Genomic DNA, 20580 nt, shown 5'->3' with positions numbered 1-20580 from the left:
ATAATAATATAGTTCACCTATGGGGTTAATTCCCTCTTATAAGGTTAGAATGGAGACTTACCTTGCTCCGAAATTCCATAACCGGCTCCAAGGCCGCTCCGACAATTCAAACTGATGCCCGTCGCTCCAAAACTAGTCAAATATGATGCAACCGAATCAAAATATACTCTAATATGCATAATTAATCATTTTATAACAATTTCCAACGCCGTTCGAAAAATTGATAAGATCACCTTCGGGCTCACGTGCCCGGATTCTAAAAATTTTCGAAGATAAACTTTACCCATAACCCCACGAACTCAAATATATAATTTATTCTCCATTTCATGCCCAAATTCGTGATCAAAATCCAAGAATATCAATTTCTAGGTTTCCTACCAAAATCCCATAATTTCTACAATTTCCATGTCTAAATCCATATATAAACCATGTATTTAACTCACAATGTGCGGGAGTTACTTACCTCATAATAAATAATGAAGTCTCCTCTTCTAAAGCTCCAAATATCGCCCAACCAAAATGAAATGTGGAGGAAAATGGCCAAATCCCGTATATAAAACTTCACAGACTAGGTCCGCCCTTCTTCGCGATCGCGAAGGCCAAAGACACACTGCCCCCAAATTTCCTCTTCGCATTCGCATCATCTTGGTCGCGTTTGCGAAGGCCAGCTACCTCGCGTTCGGGAAGCTTTCCGCCCTCACTGCTTCGTGTTTGCATACCCAGCCTCGCATTCCCGTAGGCCAAACATCCTTAGGCCCAGTCCTCATTTCCTTCTACGCGTTCGCGACTCCCCACTAGCGTTCGCGTAGGTTCCTCAAGTTCTTCATCCTGTTCGCATCTCAACCTTCATGTTCGCGAAGGACAAATCCCAGCAGCCTCAAAGTTCCTCTTCGCGAACGCCGGACTCCCTTCGCGTTCGCAAAGAAGGAAACCAGATACCAGATACAGCAGCAACAAATCATTCCGTTTTGGTCTGAAACCACCCTGAAACCCACCCGAAGTCCCTGGGACCCCGTCCAATCATACCAACCAGTCCCATAACATAACACAAACTTGCTCGAGACCTCAAATCACATCAAACAACATAGAAATCATGAATCGCACCCCAATTCAAACTTAATGAACTTTGAAACTTCAACTTCTACAATCGATGCCGAAACCTATCAAATCACGTCCGATTGTCCTCAAATTTTGCACACAAGTCACATTTGACATTACAGACCTACTCCAACTTCCGGAATTAGATTCCGATCCCGATATCAAAAGGTCCATTTCTGGTCAAACTTCTCAAAAACCTTCAAATTTCTAGCCTTAGCCAAATGACTCCAAAATGACATACGGACCTCCGAATCCACTTCCGGACGCGCTCCCAAGACCATAATCACCATACGGAGCTATTCACAAAATCGAAATCCCAAACGAACATTAATAACATTGAAATGCACTTCAACCAAAATTTATGAAATTCTTCCAAAATGCCAACTTCCACGATAGGCGCCGAAACGCTCTCGGGTCATCTAAAACCCGATCCGGACATACGCCCAAGTCCGAATTCATCATACGAACTTGTTGGAACCTTCAAATCCCGATTCTGAGATCATTTACTCAAAAATCTAACCTTAGTCAATTCTTCCAACTTAAAGCTTCCGAAATGGGAATTTTCTTTTCAAATCAACTCTGAACTCCAGAAATTCAATTCCAACCACGCGTACCCGTCATAATACCTGAAGTGAAGTTGCCCATGGCCTCAAACTGCTGAACGGCACGCTAGAGCTCAAAATGACCGATCAGATCGTTACATTCTCTCACACTTAAACATACGTTCGTCCTCAAACGTGCTAAGAATTGCTCTGGGGTTGTCCGAAGTCACTGTTCAATACCTCGTGTACTTACCCATGTTGCCACAATTCAGTTGAGCACACTAGCTCGGGCCAATCTGAAGATTCTCCCTTTTTACTTAGCCAAATAAGCCTTAGAGTCCAATTCCAACATTCGGAATTCTCTGCCAGGTCTGTTCCCCTCTTACGAACACTGTATCAATCACTATGCGATGCACCGATACATGATTGCATACCTTTGTTGAATTCACACTATGTACTGCATAACTCACATGACCATAATAACATCTTCTGATAACAATAGCCAAAATTCAACGAATCTGATGCTCACAATGCACCTCATGTCATATATAAGTCTCGTTACAACTCTTACAATACCGCCACGACGGAAGAGATGTGTATAAATTCGTAACCAACTGCAGAGTCAACAAATCACTGAATATCTCCCTTTGACTAGAATCATCACTCCATTATGAACCAAATAATGGTATTTTCTCTTTAATATACTTCATATAATCCGATCGCACTGATCCCAGATCCCAAAAATCTCGTCTCACCCAGTATAAGCTGCTCAGGCAACAAGCCACCCCAGACATGACTAAAAGTCTCATATGATGCCGCAATGTGCCAATAAGCTACAAACTCGAACGTGATACATAAGGAAAACGAATCTCTGGAAGGGACTACTCAACCCACACAACTTATTAGACAACCGAAAAGGTGTTATGAACCTTCCCTAGAAAATGGAAAACAAAACACACGAAAATAGATATAGGGGGCTGTAATCAACATCCCACTGTTGCGGCGTGCAACCCGATCCAAACAATATACCCGTGGAAGCGTGCCACCCGATCCACACATAAAATCCTCATAAAGAGATACTTACCGAGCTAGAATGCTCATTACTACAAAATACCCGAATATCGGCCACAAGCACGCTAAGTGCATAATTCTATCCTTGGGAAGACAGATAGCACCATATGCTACAAAACTCAAGCACAACTAAGGTGCGATATATGATTTGAATCTCGAGAGCCATCCTTCTCACATAACACCATCACTATGCGGAACCCCAACACATAAGAAATTTACCAAGCCGGTTCACAACTCACACAGCACAATATAGTATTACATGAAATAGCCGACGACGAAACGACATCCAATGTTCAAATACTCCTCCACAAGGAGCGCTATGCAGAAATTAACACATCCGGCCTGATATAGAGCCCATATTCATATTTAAATCTATCCTCATACCTCAAGCCGATTCTGATCACAACCGTACTAGGCTAATAACCTTTCAAGAATCCATAATAACTCTTTTTCCCATAACACATAAGAACAACCATCATAACCGGAACAAACTTCCACAGTCCACAACCAAGTGAACCTAGCGCCCTCCAGGCATAAATTCTCACATGAACAATAGTACCGCAATCTCCATACTTGGTTCCAATCTTCGATCAATCAAGTGACTACATGTCACACTTATACAATCTCCTCGTGGGACGTGTTCCCATGACCTTCCGCACCAGATAACAAGTCTGCACATCCATACCACCGACCGCACCCTTGATCCTCAACTTCCAAATCCCATGCTGATCACTGCACTTAATCATGCCAATGTGCAAGAGCACAAAAATTTCGTCATAACTTTCGAGCTACTAATAGGGAAAACAGTTCATCACATAGAAGCCTTTTATTAACTCATTCCAAGAGAACTATTGCAACACACGACTGAATCCTCATATCCGCAGAAAATACCAACCTCAAGTAGTGGTCTAAACCACCATAACCCTTCTGGGATCCATCTGCACGTAACAGGCCATAATACTTGAAAGCCACCAAATAAGATCACTTACGGTGACCGTCAAACCTCGCGTGTACCGTCACAAATCACATGAATAACCCAACACACTGAAGGAGCTTATCATTGCCATCACTATGCTGATTCAACCATTGCTAACCGAACCCGACTTCTCCTAACTCTGGATCTTCCTTAGAAGTAACAACAACTCCTTTATCAATATAACGAACTCAATCCTCACTCATCCTGAGTGACTCCATCTCGCGAGACCAAATCGTCCCCAAAACCCACGAACCATCTCACACCCTCCTTGTGCGCACATCCGCATCTTCAACTGGTATACCCATTCTGATATTTCCTTTACGATTCTGAAGTTATTTTCTCCCATTCTTCCATTGCTATACCACATATTGAAGATAACATAGAACACTCCAAGCCACTTTTATAATCCGCTACAACAGCTCAATACTTAACCATACTACAGACTCGAAATCCTTAGGCACCACACTTTAACTTTTGAATCCACTAGGACCGTTGTTGAGAGTCACCCACTCCGACTTGGTCCCGAATATAATCAGACTCCCAGGCTCCATTAGCACATGAATGCCCTCTCAAGAAGCACCCGGCTGAATCACTTTCCTTGTAAGTCACCTTTACATGATGCATAAATCCTAAATCTTCCTAGAACCTGAACATGAGTCAATAAGGCCTACTATATCACACATTCCTCAATCCTTTGCTCAAATTACCGATGATGTTCTCTCTTCCTTAGTCATAATATCCCACCAATCTGCCGATAATCAGAAATCTCACAATTAGCCGACCATGCAATCCAACCGTAGGCGGTGGAACTCTCCCACTTAGCTTGAAGCTACCATTGCATAACTCTAGAACCCGCCAAGATTCTTTCTTCATCGTTGAACTGATCTTGCACAACCAACTCGCCAAATTCCTCAAAATCCTTCCATTTGACCTTTCATGAACACTCTGAATCACTAACCACATTCACAAATTCGACCTCTTGCCGGATAACCAGTAGAATTCTTTCGTGACAGCCCCATCAACACCACACAACCGCTAACCTGCTCACAAGAGATAACTCACCTGTGGAAATTCCATGCCGACATCATCCAATGCCACTGCACTAGGTGTAATAACTATGAAATCAGTAACCCATCCTGAGCCCGTGCTCATTCACCAGCTGTACAGGTCCGTTCACTCCTCAAGGGCATCAACTAAAGGTGCGACAATACCTTTCCATCCAAAGTCATGTTGTATCCTTCTTCATATCAAGCAACTCCCTCCTGTCACACCCAATCTTCCTCAATATAGCAGCCAATACTCCAAATTAAGTCTGTAGACCTAGTCACGGTCCACCATGAATCCCAAATCACTCAAAACTTTCTCAAGGCGTGTAGTCATTCTACTACAGAACCCATATACTACCCTGCCCCAAAGGCGAATCGAAGAAAATCATAACACCGATGAGCTTAACACATTCAATCAAGGACGACGACACCACACCTCGGATGAAGATTCCATCACACTAGAAAATACCAAGCCTTGTTACTCCATTAACCCAAATCTGGACATTCATAGGCCAATTGATTTTCCTCAGCCGAAATAAGATACTGAATCTCGGAACCATGCACTAAGTGAACCTCCTTCCAAGTAATTCACTACCCCAACACATAGGCAAGCATCCTACCATCACCTCAATACTGTGCGACAACAACTCCTGAGCATTATAGCAACCTGTGCATAGCCTCAAAGCTCTCAAAAGTACAGTTACTGAGCTGAAATGACAGAATATCCTTCCACAAGGCAACGACAATAGTCCAATCAACTACGCAAGGAGAAACATACCGCATCACATTTGTAGTACCATTACAATTTGTCAATTCCCGATTTATAACCAGTGCGTCACGTCGCATAAAAGTGAATGGGAAAGAAATAAAGGCATAAGCCTCAAAGGAATCAAATTGCCCGATGAGGAATCAAGAAGGGAAGTGCTCCTAACAGCCCTGTAGCCTCTCGAAGATAAGTACATACGTCTCCGTACCAATCTGCAAGACTCTACTAGACTCGCTCATGACTCGTGAGACCTAAGTGAACCTAGTACTCTGATACCATGTTGTCACGACCCAAAATCCGTTAAAGGTCGTGATGGCACCGGACACCACTGTCACGCAAGCCAACACTAAATAATTAATTAAATTCTCATTTTAATATGTTTTTGAAATCGTAAATTTTACTTCAATTTATCTAGTAAAAGATGAATTTACAGAATAAATAACAATGTTTTCCAATTCTAATACTGAACATCCCATAATCATCCTAGAACCCGTTGTCACAAGTGCATGAGCATTTTCTAGGAATTTAAAATAAAATACAATAACTATCCGGAATACAAATTTGGACAGGAAAGAAAATACAATACTCTGAATGAGACTCTACTGGCTGCGAGTCATACATAAGATGCAGCTCACCTAACTCCCCGTAATAATCGTGCCTCTGCGCCCACAAGGTCACTAGTCATATATGTACCTGCACAAAACATGCATCAAGTGTAGTATGAGTACGTAAATCAATGCGTACTCAGTAAGTGTCCCGCCTTACCTCGAAGAAGTTGTGACGAGAGGTCGACTCCGACACTTACTATGGCCATCAATAATATAAGGTACATTAAATAAGTGAATGAATATGAGACAGAGTAAATATATAAAACAAACAAGCATATAATACGTGGTACAATTTCCCTTTTACAATTTACTCAAGCTCACAACTAGCGAGTTCCCTCCGTAACCGGAGCATATATATATATAGAGAGAGATGTAGTGGATCTCATCAAAGAGATGGTTGTCATAATTCAAATCAGGGAAAAACCCTCAGATACACTGACTTCTTGCCAAACATTACGCACGATTCCACGAGGATAATATATATATAGAGAGGAAATGCCGAGGCGTACGACCCGATCCAACATAAAAGTAAAATGTGCACTGCTGAGGGTCGAATGGTGCGAACCATAGATGCATCTATTAACCTGCCGAGGTGAACATCCCGCTCCCATGAGAGTGTGGTGCATAAATCTTGTCGATGCGAATGGTCCGATCTCGTAAGAGTGGTAGAAGGAAATACCCTGCTCGCTAATCATACGTGGAACGCAGTCAAATATAAATTTAACATTAAAATCATATCTCTTTCTTGATTCTTTTCAAACTAAGGGGAATTCAGCTTGTAGCTTTTTAAGAAAATTACCCTGCTCGCGAAACATACATGCGACGCGGTTACACATAGATTTCTTAAGTTATTATGGTGTTCCTCAATTCTTTACAAAAATACGAAGTTAAAATGAAAACCTTTAAGTTCCTTACTTTTCCTCAATTTCAACTCCTTTTGAAACATTTAATAAGCTAACTCAATCTCGTTTCCTTTCAAGGCAAGCAATAAACATAAATTCAACAACAATAGCAACAAGGCATGTTGTAAGCCTAAAACTATCCAGACATAGGCATAGTTAGTAGCTACGTACTTTCGTCACCTCGTGCGTACGTAGCTCCGACAAATAGAATCACATAATAATTTAGTTCACCTATGGGGTTAATTCCCTCTTACAAGGTTAGAAAGGAGACTTACCTTGTTCCGAAATTCCATAACCGGCTCCAAGGTTGTTCTGACAATTCAAACTGATGCCCGACGCTCCAAAACTAGTCAAATATGACGCAACCGAATCAAAATATACTCTAATACTCATAATTAATTATTTTATAACAATTTCCAAGTCTGTTCGAAAAGTTGAAAAAATCACCATTGGGTCCACGTGCCCGGATTCCGAAACTTTTCAAAGATAAACTTTACCCATAACCCCACGAACTCAAATATATAATTTATTCTCCATTTCATGCCCAAATTCGTGATCATAATCCAAGAATACCAATTTCTAGGTTTCCTACCAAAACCCCAAAATTTCTTTAATTTCCATGTCTAAATCCATATATAAACCATGTATTTAACTCACAATGTGCGGGAAGTACTTACCTCATAATAGATGATGAAGTCTCCTCTTCAAAAGCTCCAAAGTTCACCCAACCCAAAATGAAATGTGGAGGAAAATGGCCAAATCCCGTATATAAAACTTCACTTCCCAGGTCCGCCCTTCTTCGCGATCGCGGAAACACCATCGCGATCGCAAATGCCAAAGACACACTGCCCCCAAATTTCGTCTTCGCGTTCATGTCATCCTGGTCGCATTCACGAAGGCCAGCTTCCTAGACTCCTCACGTTCGCGTTCCTCACGACGCGTTCGTGAAGCTTTCCACCCTCACTGCTTCGCATTCGCATACCCAGCCTCGCGTTCACGTAGGCCAAGCATCCTCAAGCCCAATCCTCATTTCCTTCTACGCGTTCGCGACTCCCCACTCGCGTTCGCATAGGTTCCTCAAGTTATTCACCGCATTCACGTCTCAACCTTCGTGTTCGCGAAGGCTAAATCCCGGCAGCCTCAAAGTTCCTCTTCGCGAACGCGGGACTCCAGATACCAGATACAACATCAGCAAATCATCCTGTTTTGGTCTTAAACCACCCCGAAACACACGCGAGGCCCCCGGGACCCTGTCCAATCATACCAACCAGTCCCATAACATAACACAAACATGCTCGAGACCTCAAATCACATCAAACAACATCAAAATCATGAATCACACTCCAATTCAAACTTAATGAACATTGAAACTTCAACTTCTACAATCGATGCCGAAACCTATCAAATCACGTCCGATTGTCCTCAAATTTTGCACACAAGTTACATTTGACATTACGGACCTACTCCAACTTCCAGAATTGGATTCCGACCTCGACATCAAAAAGTCCACTTCCGGCCAAACTTCTCAAAAACCTTCAAATATCTAGCCTTAGCCAAATGACTCCAAAACGACCTACGGATCTCCGAATCCACTTCCGGACATGCTCCCAATACCAGACTCACTATACAGAGCTATTCCCAGACTTGGAATCCCAAACGGACGTTGATAACATTGAAATCCACTTCAACCCAAATTTATGAAATTCTTCCAAAATGCCAACTTCCACGATAGGCGCCGAAACGCTCTGGGGTCATCCAAAACCCAATCCGGACATATGCCCAAGTCCAAATGCATCATAAGAACCTGTTGGAACCTTCAAATCTCGATTCCGAGATTATTTACTCAAAAATACAATCTTAGTCAATTATTTCAACTTAAAGCTACCGAAATGGGGATTTTCTTTTCAAATAAACTCTGAACTTCCGAAATTTCAATTCCGACCATGCGTACCAGTCATAATACCTGAAGTGAAGTTTCTCATGGCCTCAAACTGCTGAACAATGCACTAGAGCTCAAAACGACCGGTCGGGTCATTACATCGGTACCTCGGCAGTTCCCTTTGTTGAAATTTATTTATGATTTGGGACTACGATGCGATACCTCGGGAGTGCCCTTTGTTGATATTTTTTTATGGATGCACTTGCATTTGGTTATTTTATTTTTCCGTGATATGCAAATTCTTGTGTTCTTTCGTGATGTATTATTTAATTTTATTATGTGTTTTGTATTCCTTGTTGTATTGTGTTGGTATTTCTCTATGGCTGCACTTGCATTTGGTTTTTTTGGCTCTTCGTACGAGAGTCTGAGGATTTGTGTTTTTGGTTTTTACTAGTTTTTAAGGTTTTATTTGTTTTGAATAAAAGAAATTGCTATTATATTTTAATTTAATAAATTTTACATCCAAATCAGTACCTATCAGATGCTTCATTTTAATTGAAATGTCATTTTCTTCATCCAAACGAGTTCAAAAATAAACTCCTTTCTTTGTTGATTTCTTACTTGGTTTAAAAATTTTAAACTCACTTTATTGAAAATAAATTGATCCTGCAGATCTTATATACATTGATATTTTGGTACGCGAGTTGTCTGTGCGGTTGTAATAGAGATATGGACACGAGGTGCCATGAAAATATAAAAGTGGGTTGAGACTCGTGTTTTATGATTATGAAATGAGATGTCACATAGTGACTTTTATTTGAAAATATTATATTCGAAAGAATTTTTATATGAAAAACTTATATGTGAAAGATTTATATTTGAAGGACTTACATTTGAAAGATGTATATTTTGAAGGACTTGATTGATTGGTTGTACTCGTGTGCATTATTCCCTTGAACAATATTTATGGTGTTGTTTATATCACTAGTTGATTATTGTTGCTATCACTGCTATTTGTCTTTCTATTATTGTTGCTATCACTACTATTTGTCTTTCTATCGCTAGTTGATTATTGTTGCTATCATTGTTTGCAATATTGTACAGGTTATTTGACTAGTGAGTATCTTGATTGTACCTCGTCACTACTCCACCGAGGTTAGTCTTGTTACTTACTTGGTACCGACTGTGATGTACTTATACTACACTTTTGCACATTTTTGTGCAGAGCTAGGTATTGGAGATATCGGATTCGGACATAGGTTAGAATGTGATCGCAAGGATTTAAGGTAGAGCTATTTGGTCGTTGCAGTCCCTTGGAGTCTTTCCATTTTATTGTACTGTCAACTCTTATTCGAACAGTATTGTATATTCAATCCTTGAGATCATTGCATGTATTCAGTTAGAGTTCCTGACTCAGTATTACCAGTCTTGGGAGGTTGTTATATTTGTTTCCGCTTTTGGTTTCGACACTGGTATTAAATTATATGTTTAAAAACAATGGCTTCAAATGAAATTGTAATCGGCTTACCTAGTCTTAGAGACTAAGTGCCATCACAACGCCTGAGGTGGGATTTTGGGTCGTGACAAGTTGGTATAAGAGATCTAGGTTCATAGGTTCTACGAGTCACGAACAAGTCTAGTAGAGTCTTGCGGATCGGTACGGAGACGTCTGTACTTATCTTCGAAAGGCTACAAATTTGTTAGGAAATTTCCTCTTCTTCCATTCATGTCTTGCGGAATTTGTTGATTTTGGAGTTTAAGCCTTTGTATCTCTATTCTCTCATGAATGGTGAGGAGACGCGCTACCGGGTTAGCTATGCACACACCCACGCATTCTGCTAGGGCCGCAAAAGGCCCGGGCCGAAGTAGAGACCGAAGAAGGGCACATGCCGCAACTAGAGAACCTTTCAGAGCAGCAGTTGAGGAACCACCAGTAGCTCCGGTTGAGGGACAAGTACCAGAGACACCTGTTGTTACCCCCAGACTTCAGGAGACTTTAGCACAATTCCTGAACATGTTTGGTACATTGACTCAGGCATGACTGATCTCCATTTCGCCAAATATTTCACAGATTTGGGGGAGGAGTTCAGACTCCTACTGCCCGTACTCTAGAGCAGCATGTTCACATTGGTCAAGTTTCGAGTATAGTACCAGTACAACTATTGAGAATGCTTAGGGATTTCTAGAAAAAAAATGTCCCAGTATTCTCCGCACCATGGGCATTGTAGAAGTGAGCATAGTTGCCTTTACTACATTTTAGTTATCAGGAGCAGCGTATCAATGTTGACAAGTTTATGAAAAAGGTAGACCAGGCGATGCAATACCACCAACTTGGGCTCAATTTTAGGAGATATTTTTGAAAGAGTTTGTTCCCCAGACTCTCCGGGATACGTGGCGTATAGAGTTTGAACGATTATGTCAGGGCACCATGATAGTGTCAGATTATGCTATCTGGTTCAGTGAGTTAGCCCGTCATGCCCTTATCTTGGTTCCTACAGTTAGAGAGCGAGTCCGCAGATTCTCTGAAGGGATCGATTATGATTTTTAAATATGCATGGCTCAAGAGTTGTAGACTAACATTCCATTTCAGTAAGTAGTATAGATTGTCAGAATGGTAGAATGTGTTCAAAGTGAGGAAAAGGAGTCTTAGGAGGCCAAATGGTCTCGGAACTCTAGAGGATTCAGTGGATTCTACTCTGTAGCTATGACTCATCATGGCGGAATCTCAGGCAGTCGGTCAGCCTAGTATGCAATTCAGAGTACTCGTAGTGCTCTAGTTAATATTTTAGTGCACCAATAGCACGAGGTTCTTTTATTCCAGTTATCCGGCAGAGACTTAGTATGAGCACCTGCACCTGCAGAGGGGTTGTTATGAGTGTGGTGATACTAGGCACATCATGAGAAATTGTCCCAGACTTGGAAGGGATAGATTTCATCAGAACACTCAAGCTACATGCTTTATTCCAGTTAATACTCCACGTGCACAACCAGTTAGGGGTGGAGGACAGGCGGGTAGAGGGTGCCCAAGAGAGGGAGGCCCGACCCATTGTTATAACTGCTATGACTTGGTTGAGGCCAATACATCAGATGGTGTCGTTACTGGTATGATTTAATTTATAATAAAAGGGAGCACTATTCCTATTTTGATTCAATTCTGATTATCGAGGTGAGACCTCCTATCGTGCTCCATAAAGGGCGAGTTTGTGATTTGTACACCACTCACGTGTTTGTCCCTGTTGGGAGATTTGATGGTGTTAGCCCGTGTCTATCATTTTGTTTTGCACACAATTGAGAGTTACGAGTCTAAAAGTGGCTTTCTGTTACTCACTACAGTGGGTTTGGTGTAATTTCGGGATAATTGATTACAATTTTTTGAATTATATGCCCTACCGGTATGGGGGTTAATTATTTGTTGTGAAATTATTTCACAGAATTTATTAAAAAGAAGAGAAAAAAATGGAAAATTTCAGTTGGCACAATGTGCAAAGTACTTGTGATTTAGAATTGAGGATGGGATCCTTGCAGTTTAATGTGATTTGATATGTTTAACCCAGGATGCATGCCGTGGTGGAAGTTATATCAAGATGAGATCCTTGTGGTTAAATTCATGTGTTTTAAATTCTCCCTTTGTGAAATTTAATTTGTAGTATGGTACTGATGTGGAGTCATGCCTGTTAGGCTTATTTGATAATTCTTTTATGTGTTTCTGTGCATATTTAACCATATTCGTGCTATAATTATTGAGTTTTAGCCTACAAAGAGAGTGCACATGTGGCGTTAAATGTGACTCGTTAATTCAGTTAAGTAATTATAAGGTCTTCATGCCTCGTGTCTCATTGTTAGTAAGGTGAAGGTTTGAAACGAGATTTTAGTCAACATGAGGTTAATTGACGATGTTGTAATTGATTATGAACATCTATTATGATCAGAGATGTGGTTATGGGCATACGTATGATGTACGAGTGTAGGCACGATTTGCTACAGCCGGTTGAGACTAATACTGTGTGTTGATATGAAAATCGGACCTTTTGAAAATGTTTGGAGTGTAAGAAAAATATTGGTTTTAAAGTTTATAAGTGTGGACAAAAGAAATAGTCTTCAACTGAGATGGTGTTGTCGGACTTATGTCGACTGTGGTGATGTAGGATCACCCGTGAATATATGTATAGTAAATACACTTAGTAAATTGAAGTCCTCTAAATAATTCTCGGCACGTTCGAGGACGAACGTATGTTTAAGAGGGGGAGAATGTAACGACCCGACTTGTCGTTGTGTGAATTAGCGTCTCGTTTAGGGACTTAAGGTCCAGAGCAGCTTTCTGATGTGTATTATGACTTGCGTGTGTGGTCGAGTTTGGTTTTCGGATAATTCAGGATTAAGTTTAAAGAACAATTCTTATTTTTGAAGCTTAAATAAAAAGAGTTGACCGGAGTTTGACTTTTGAGGAAACGACTCCGAAATAGGATTTTGATGATGTCAATAGTTTCTTATGGTAATTTTAGACTTAGGCGTATGTCCGGATTTGGATTTGGAAGTCCGTAGGACATTTTTGACGCATTTTGGCAAAAGTTGGAAAATGGAAGATTTTTAGAAAGTTTGACCGAGAGTTGACTTTATTGATATCGGGGTCGAAATTCAATTCCGAAAATTGGAACAGCTCCATTATGTCATTTAGGACTCATGTGCAAAATTTGGGGTCATTCCGAATTGATTTGATAGGTTTCGGCATCGAATATAGAATTTGGAATTCGTTAGTTTTCATTAAGCTTGAATTGGGGTGCGATTCATGTTTTAGTATTGTTTAATATAATTTTAAGCATCTACTAAGTTCGTGTCATGTTATGGGACTTGTTAGTATACTTGGTTGGGGTCCCATGGGGCTGGGATGAGTTTTGGAAGAGTTTGGTGTTTTGAGCATAAACATGTAATGATCCAAAGGTCCATTTTTAGTTCTACAGATCGAAATTTGATTTCGAGACTTCCGGGAGTTTGATAATGAATTATAGGAATGATCTGGAGTGTTTGGTCTAATTTCATCAAGTCGCGATTGGGTTTTTAGCGCAAAATATGAGTTAATTATTTAACGAGAGAAATTGGTATCGTATTAAGCAAATGAGCTTCGAATTGAGTTTCGATTGAACGACGAGGTTCATATTATTATTTGTGACTCACAGGAACAAGACTCGTCAAATTATGAGTTCTTATGATGGAGTTAGAGCCTTTTTAGTGAAATATTAAATTGCTGGTGCAAGCAGGTTCTGGTGCGGACCTTTAGTAATGGAAAATTGACTTTTTGTGACGGGAAATGGGTTTTTATTGAGCAGTTTTGTTTTGTTTTAGCTCATTTCAACATTTTTGGAACTAGGGAACTCGAATTTGGGCGATATTTGAGAGGATTTTCACCAAATGGATTGGGGTAAGTGTTTCCTACTCGGTTTTCATTATATGTAACGACCCGGACGGGCATTTTGAGTGTATTAGACCCGATCCCCTATTTACTATTTTTTTCGTATCTGTTTCTGCTTATGTGACTTGCCGGGAGGTCTTGTTTTTGGTTTCAGAGTCTTTTGGGATACTTAGTCCCTAATGCGGAAGCTTAAGTCTTAGGATTTTTACCGTAGTCGGAATTGTGTGAAGACGACTCCGGAATGGAGTTTTGTCGGTTCCAGTAGCTTCGTTGGGTAATTTTGGCCATAGGAGCATATCCGGACTGTGAATTTAAGGTTTCTAGCTAATTTAGGCTTGAAATGGCGAAAGTCAAATTTTTGGAAAGTTTGACCGGGGGGTTGACTTTCTGATATCGGGGTCGGATTCCGATTCCGGAAGTTGGAGTAGGTCCGTATTGTTGGATAACTTGAGTGCAAAATTTGAGGTCAATCGGACATGGTTTGATAGGTTCGACGTCGTTTGTAGAATTTGGAAGTTTATAAGTTCTTTAGGCTTGAATCCGGGTGAGTTTTGATGTTGTTTTGGGTGATTTGAAGGTTCGAATAAGTTCGCATTGGGTTATATGACTAGTTGCTATGATTGGTTGAGGTCCCGGGGGTCTCGGGTTGATTTCGAGTGATTAACGGACTTGAGTTTTGAGTTGATGAAGCTGCTGAAGTTCTGCTGCTACTGGTATGACCGCACATGCAGAGTGGGCACCGCAGAAGCGGGGAAGGAACCACAGAAGCGGCCAAAGATGAGTTGAGCAGAGGTCACGGGTGCGAAGAGTTTCTCGCACCTGTGATGGTCGTAAAAGTAGGCAGCTAGGCGCAAGTGCGAGTTTTAGCCGTAGGTGCGATGGGCTTCCGCACCTGCGATAGGCGCAGATGCGGTCTTGTAGCCGCAGGAGCAGAATCTAGGATTTCAAGTGGAATCCGCTCCTGCGATGGATTTTCCGCAAGTGCGGCGTCGCAGATGCGACAGTGGGTCCGCAGATGCGAAAAGTGTGGGCAGAAGGTTTAAAAGCAAGGGTTCGTGATTTTTGTCTTATTTCAACATTTTGGACACGGACTTAGGTGATTTTTGAGAAGATATTCGAGGGGATTATTGAGGTAAGCTTCTTGTACTTGTTTTTGATTCCCCACTGATTTCCCCACCTAATTAGCGAGATTTTGAAGTGAAATTTGGGGGTTTAGGGCTTGAGAATTGGAGAGTTGATTTTGGGGATTTGGAGGACCAAATGATGTCGGATTTTGATGAATTTAGTATGGTTAGACTCGTGATTGAATGGGCTTTTCGGGTTTTTGACTTTTGTCGGATTTTAAGACGTGGGCCCAGGGCCGGTTTGAGCCTATTTCAAATTTTGGCTTATAATTTCGTATTTTTCTTGTGGAATTTATTCTTTAGGCCTATATTAATTATATCATATTGCTTATGGCTAGATTCGAGGCGTTTGGAGATTGATTCGAGGGGAAAAGGAATTGTGGAGTAGGATTTTGCGCGGTTTAATGTAAGTAACAGTTTTAAATCTGGTCTTGATGGTATGAAACAAATGATTATTGGATTGTGTGAGTATTTTGGAGGTGACGCACATGCTAGGTGACGGGCATGTGGGTGTGCACCATAGGAATTGGGACTTGGTCCACGCCGTGAAACTGTAAAGTTGAATAACTTGTTACTAGCTATATGTTCTCCCTGTGTTATAGAAATTTGACTGCAAATCATGTTCGAAATCATGCTTAAGCTATGTTATGGTACTGTTGGGACCTGCAGAGGTCGCGTACTTGTTGAATTACTTGCTAATTGTTATCTTGTACTCAGTCATGGTTTTACTTGCGTATCATATTTTAGCCTCTTCTTGATTCTTGTTGATACACTATGTTATCTTTGTTTGGGCCGATTTTTGTGATTTCTGAGAGCCCGAGAGTTTAGAGAGGTTGATGACTGAATGAGGCCGAGGGCCTGTCTGTGAGGTATTGATTCTATGGCATGTGAGTTGTCCGTGCAGCACGTGAGTTGTCCATGCGGTTCTACATATTGATACTATAGCATGTGAGTTATCCGTGCAGATATAGCGCTTGGGCTGAAAGGAGCCCCTCCGGAGTCTGCACACCCCTAGTGAGTGCAGGTACCTATTGAGTGTGAGTACTGAGGGCTGAGAGCCGAGTGATTTGAGCTGTTGTGACGAGTTGAGTGATTGTTGCCCTAAGAGAATGTACTTGCTTTTTCATTTGTTGATGCACTTAGTTTCTATCTGTCTTTGTTGTGAAATTCCTGAAAGATTCTACATCTCGATTACCCGAAATTTAACTATATAAAACTGATTGGACTTAAAATGCTGGATGCGAAAGCATGTCTATTCTTTGCTTGAATTATTGAAAATGAACTGTAATTGTATAGCTCCTCACTCCTTCTCTGTTCCTTGTTTATTTCTGTTACTTGCTGAGTTAGTTATACTCATGCTACACCCTGCACTTCATGTGCAGATCCTGGTGTGTTTGATCACGGAGGTCGTTGAGTTCGTGTGCGATCGAGTACCAGAGACTACGAGGTAGCTGCCGGCATCTGCAGACCTTGTCTCTCCTTCTATGTTTTCTTTCTTTCCTGTATTGATACTTAGACACTGTTTTTATTAGATTAGATATCTAGATGCTCATGACTTGGTGACACTCCGATGTTTGGGGCTATCTTTTCGCATTTTATTTTTAATTCAACTCTGGTTTTTGTAAAAAATTCTAGTATGAAAAAGCTTTAAATTATACTTTTTTATGAAATATTGAAGTATTTTTAAAGGTCGGATTGCCTAGTACCATCGATTGGCACCATCACGATAGGTTAGTGTTTTGAGTCGTGGTAAGTTGGTATCAGAGCCTAGGTTACATAGGTCTCACGAGTCATGAGCTGGTTTAGTAGAGTCTTGCGGATCGGTACGGAGACGTCTATACTTATCTTCGAGAGGACGCCGAACCCTTAGAAAGTTTCCCATTCTTGAATTCTTGTAGTGCGAATCTTTTGATTCTGGTAACTAAATTTCTATTGTTCTAATTCTCTCACAGATGGTGAGGACGCATACTACAGGACAGGATGGACAGCCACTGGTACCACCAGTCAGGGCCGCGAGAGGCCGACGTCACGGTAGAGGCCGCAGTTGGGGTAGAGGTGCAGCTTGCACTGCAGCTAGGGCTGCACCTGCAGATCCGCCAGTTGCCCCAGTTCAGGAGCAGGCTCTAGTTGTGGATGAGCTTGTGGGACCAGCTTAGGCAACACCCGTGCCCATTGTGATTTTAGGCCTTTAGGAGGACTTAGCTCAGATCCTGACCGCGTGTACCAGTCTTGCTCAGGCGTTCTCTACTCCGGCCACATCAACCACTTCCCAGGCAGGGGGAGGTGTTTAGACTCCCATCGCCCGCACACCAGAGCAGGTGCTCGGGACTATGTGGTTCCTGTCATGCCTGATGATGAGCAGTGTCGATTGGAGAGGTTTGGGAGACTCCAGCCTCCATCTTTCAGCAGTGCCGAGGGAGAGGATGCATAGGGCTTCTTGGATAGGTGCCAGAGGATACTCTGTACCGTATATTCTAGAGGCCAGTGGGGTCTCGTTCACTACTTTTCAGTTCTCCGGGGCTGCCTTCAGTTGGTGGGAGGCTTACGAGAGGCGTAGGCAGGTCGGCATAGCACCTTTTACATGGCAGCAGTTCTCCGGTCTATTCCTGGAGAAGTTCGTGCCACAGTCCCGTAGAGAGGAGCTGCACAGGCAGTTCGAGCAGCTTCATCTAGGTGATATGTCTGTGACGCAGTTCGAGCAGCTTTGTCATGCTATTTGGTTTGTTCCCACAGACAGGGAGTGGATAAGGGAGTTCATAGATGGCCTCACTTTTCAGCTACGATTGCTTATGACTAGAGAGAGAGTGTCGGGTTCTACTTTCTACGAGGTTGTCGATATTTCTCGTCAGATTAGTATGGTTGGTAGCCAGGAGCGGATTGAGAGGGAGGCCAAGAGGCCTCATGGCCAGGGTGGATTCAACGGTGTTCCTTCTCGGGGCAATTCCACCCCGGTAGGGGTCGTCCTTTCAGACATGCTCAGATGGCTAGCCCAGTTCACCGTGGTGCATCATCTGGCCACGGGTCACATAGTCATTAGCAGGGCCAGTCGTCATTCAGTGCACTACTTGCGCAGAGTTCTCACCATGCCTCGTCAGCTCAGGTTTCCACGGGTAGTTCCTCTAGGCATCTGGAGGAGCAGTTTCGTCAGAGGATGGGTTGTTTCGAGTGCGGAGATTTTGGTCACATTAAGAGAGATTACCCTAGGTTATTGAGTAGGGCTCCACAGCAGAGTACTCGGCCGATGGCACCAGCACCAGCAGCTCCACCACCCATCTAGCCAGCTCGCAGTGGGGCTCAGCCAGCAAGGGGTTGCCCGAGAGGGGGAGGCTGATTAGGGGGTGGCCAGTTCCGTTTCTATGCTCTTCTTGCCAGACTAGATGCCATTGTTTCAGATGTTGTGATTACAGGTATTGTCTCAGTTTTTCACAGAGATTCATTTGTATTATTTGACCCTGGTTCCACTTATTCATATATGTCTTCGTATTTCGCTCATTTTTTGGGTATGCCTCGTGAGTCTCTAGTTTCATATGTTCATGTATCCACTTTGGTGGGTGATACTATTATTGTGGAGCGTGTATATCGGTCATGTGTAGTCACTATTGGGGGTCTGGAGACCAGAGTGGTCTTTTGTTGCTTAGTATGGTCGATTTTGATGTAATATTGGGTATGGATTGGTTGTCTCCATGTTATGTTGTTTTAGATTGTCACGCTAAGACCGTGACATTAGCGATGCCGGGGTTGCAGAGAGTTGAGTGAAGCGGATCTACAGACTATGTTCCCAGTAGAGTGATTTCATACTTGAAGGCTCGGGGGATGGTTGAGAAGGGTTGTCTTTCCTATTTTGCTTTTGTGAGGGATGTTAGTGCATAGGTCCCTGCTATTGATTATGTTCCTGTTGTGTGTGATTTCCCGGATGTGTTTCCTACAGACCTGTCGGGCATGCCTCCTGACAGGGACATTGACTTCGGTATTGATTTGGTGCCGGGCACTCAGCCCATTGCTATTCCACCGTATCGTATGACACCGGCGAAATTGAAGAAGTTGTAAGAACAACTTCAAGAACTCCTTGATAAGGAGTTTATTCATCCTAGCGTGTCACCTTGGGGTGCACTGGTTCTATTTGTAAAGAAGAAGGATGGTACTCTGAGGATGTGGATTAATTATAGGAAGTTGAACAAAGTCACAGTCAAGAACAAGTATCCTTTGCCATGTATTGATGGTCTATTTGACCAGCTTCAGGGAGCGAGTGTGTTCTCTAAGATTAATTTTAGGTCAGGGTATCACCAGCTGAAGATTCGGGACTGTGATATTCATAAGACAACTTTCAGAACCCGTTATGGCCGTTATGAGTTCCTTGTGATGTGTTTTGGGCTGACCAACGCCCTAGTAGCGTTCATGAATCTGATGAACAGTGTGTTTTAGCCTTATCTTGACTCGTTCATTATTGTATTCATTGATGACAACCTGGTGTACCCTCGTAGCTAGAGGGAGCATGCCCAATATCTGAGGATTGTGTTACAGCGGTTGAGGGAGGAGAAGCTTTACGCAAAGTTCTCCAAGTGTGAGTTTTGGCTCAGTTAAGTGGCGTTCTTGGGACACATGGTATCCAGTGAGGGTATTCGGGTAGACCCGAAGAAGATAGAGGTGGTTTAGAGTTGGCCCAGACCATCCTCAACCACGAAGATTCAGAGTTTTCTCGATTTGGCTGGTTATTACCGCCATTTTGTGGAGGGCTTCTTATCTATTGCATCGCCCTTGACTAAATTGACCCAAAAGGGTGCTCATTTCAGGTGGTCGGAGGAGTGCGAGGAGATCTTTTAGAAGCTCAAGACTGCTTTAACCACGACTCCAGTTCTAGTTCTACCATCAGCTTTTGGTTCTTACATAGTGTATTGTGATGCCTCGCGGATCGGTATTTGGTGTGTTTAGATGCAGGAGGGTAGAGTGATTGCTTATGCTTCACGCTAGTTCAAGCCTCATGAGAAAAACTATCATGTCCATGACCTTGAGTTAGTAGCTATTGTTCATGCCTTGAAGATTTGGTGACACTATTTGTATGGGGTCCATTGTGAGATTTACACTGATCATCAGAGTTTGTAGCATCTGTTCAAACAGAAGGATCTTAACTTGCGTCAGCGGAGGTGGTTGTAGCTTCTTAAGG

The sequence above is a fragment of the Nicotiana tomentosiformis genome, chromosome 2 (genome assembly GCF_000390325.3).
Source record: "Nicotiana tomentosiformis chromosome 2, ASM39032v3, whole genome shotgun sequence".
Taxonomy (NCBI): Eukaryota; Viridiplantae; Streptophyta; class Magnoliopsida; order Solanales; family Solanaceae; genus Nicotiana; species Nicotiana tomentosiformis.
This window is presented reverse-complemented; position numbering follows the sequence as displayed.